Source organism: Hipposideros armiger, unplaced genomic scaffold (genome assembly GCF_001890085.2).
Source record: "Hipposideros armiger isolate ML-2016 unplaced genomic scaffold, ASM189008v1 scaffold_101, whole genome shotgun sequence".
In the NCBI taxonomy this organism is placed as follows: Eukaryota; Metazoa; Chordata; class Mammalia; order Chiroptera; family Hipposideridae; genus Hipposideros; species Hipposideros armiger.
In genome coordinates, this window is record NW_017731451.1 from 2,388,247 (window position 1) to 2,390,464 (window position 2,218).

Sequence of the window (2,218 nt, forward strand, 5' to 3'; positions counted from 1 at the left end):
TAAATTTCTCAGAACATCAGATTTGCTGAAGGGGGATGGTAGGGTTCTTGCCAAAATCATTAAGGAGAATCAATCTGAGCATGCCTTAAAGTAGAACGTTCAGTAAACAGGAATTACCTATGAAGAAAATCAGGAAGCCAAAGTGTTTCTTTTTATGAAGTTACATCCTGCCATAGAAAAGCTGGATAGGAAATAAGGACTGATGCACTCCCAAATGTACACTAAACCCGCTGTTATTTCATCAAGGAAAATCTGAGCACAAGCTCAGATTCAGTGAGGGGGAAAAAAATTAAAAAAAACATAAGAAGGCTGGATGTCACGAGAAACCAAAGACAACCAATGGCTACAATTAAACATGATTTTGGAAAAAGCTACACAAATCTCTACTCTGTGATTGCAGATTCCGTAATCACTGCCTGCCCTCTCTGCCCCCTCAGCCCATTTCAGTAATACTTCTTCCAGATTTTGGCTTGCACATAAATATATATGTGTGTGTGCGTGTCACGAAAATAGGAGACTTAATAAATTAATCCTAATTTTCTCCTCCTTATTATTAATATTAATTGTGTGTTTCCAAGGTTCTCTTCGCTTTTCCAGGGTTCTGTAATGAGATTCTACTTTGCTTCTCACTCTTTAGTTTGATCAGAGAAAACGCTTTCACCATCCTAACACTTTCCCAATTTATCTTCTCACCTTCAAACGAAAAGACACCAGAAAGGCAAGATAGCTCTTTCTTGAGATAGGTTCCTGTGGTTTGCGGGGAATGGCAGATGTCTTTTCTGCAGTGGCAGCTGCAATCTTCCGCAAAGCAGAAACTGCAGCTCCCTCTCTCCCCTCCTTTCCCTACATTAACCCACTACCTCACAGGTCCACACAATACTTAAACACACACACACACACACACACAACTCCTCCAACCTCGCATCCCATCTCAACACACTCAACCAACACGCCAGGATGCCGGCTGCCACAGTTACGCTCAACCCACTCGGTGGCCCCACCCATTTCAGTCCCGCCCCCGTCCCGACACCAATGGTCGCCGCTTGTAGCTCCCGAGGGGCTCGCTGATAGGGTAGCGGGTCCTGCCACTCTCAGGGTGCGTCCCGCCCCCTCCTCACTCTGGGCTGGGGCTTGAAGGGCTGGAGCATCAGCGCTGGTAGCTGCGAGCAGCCGCGGCAGCGGCGGCGTGTGGTTGCAGTTGCGCCATCTGTCAAGAGCGGAGCCGGCGGGGAGGGGGCTGCCGCGGGAGAGGAGGAGGGGTCGTTGTGAGCCGAAGGCCGCGTTGACCCGCCCGCTCGCTGGCCGCGGGAACAGAGGAGAGGCTGCCCTCGGAGCAGCGCGTCCTCCGCGGTCCGGGCGCGCGGCGCTTCGCCCAGCTCACCGTGGGCTCCCGGGCCGCACACAAAGCCGCCGCCTGAACCGCACCGCCCGGCGGCCGCCGCCCGCGCCAGGAAGGGATCCGGCCGCCGGGCCGGGAACACCCGGCGCCGCCCCCTCGGCGCTCCCCGAAGGCCCACCGGCTCCGGGCCCCCGAAGCCACCGGAGCTGCCTCAGCCGCGCTGGAGGAGGGCGGGGACAGGACCATGTGAAAGGGTTCCGGAGCCTGAGTACCGAACAGGTAAGCGGCCGGGGATGCGCTGAGGGAGGCCGCGGGGATGCTGCGGAAACAGGCTGCAGGCACCCCCGCGCTCCGCTGCCCCTGCCGTGGGGCCCCGCGCTGCAGTCTCTTGGCCGCCGCCTCTGGGGCGCCCCGCGGGGCTGCCGGGGAGTTGGCCCCGTTCGGAGTCTTCCTGCGGCCGAGCCAGAGGCACCTCTGCGGGGTGCAGCCCCGAGTTAGCGCAGGAATGGGGGCCCATTTTCTCGCCGGCGAGCGGGCGCGGGGTGAGAATCGGAATAGGCTTGGAGACGAGGCTGGCCCAGACTCCGCCCCCGCCCTCCTTTCGGGGCCCCCCGCGGGGACCCGGGCTGTGTGTGTTGTTTTAATGTCAGGGATGATGTAATCACTTAATAATTGATGCCCCGTGCTGCTTCGCTCCCCACCCCACCCCTGCCCCACTCTTCCACCTCTCGGCCTCCTCCTTCCGCGGCCGTCTCCCTCCCCATCGCATCCTCCTGCCTATTTCTGGCACCTCCCTTGCGCTCCCCCAGCCTCCCCTTCACTCTTCCTGTGCCACCACCCACCCACCTTCCCTGCTCGCTAGATTTCCTCTCTACTCCC

General features: G+C 58.1%; 1 protein-coding gene across 4 annotated transcripts in view; it reads left to right on the top strand.

The window, feature by feature from the left end:
- The first annotated feature begins 1,147 nt into the window (after nucleotides 1–1,147).
- The window catches only part of FYN (FYN proto-oncogene, Src family tyrosine kinase), a 208,825-nt gene continuing 207,754 nt past the window's right edge, over nucleotides 1,148–2,218 (top strand). For 2 of the 4 annotated variants that reach the window (XM_019646357.1, XM_019646356.1), the window contains exon 1: nucleotides 1,210–1,618. The gene's annotated coding sequence lies outside the window, so the exon portion shown is untranslated. Of the gene's footprint in view, nucleotides 1,619–2,218 lie in introns of all 4 variants that reach the window. The other 2 variants (XM_019646354.1, XM_019646359.1) reach the window with 2 other exon arrangements.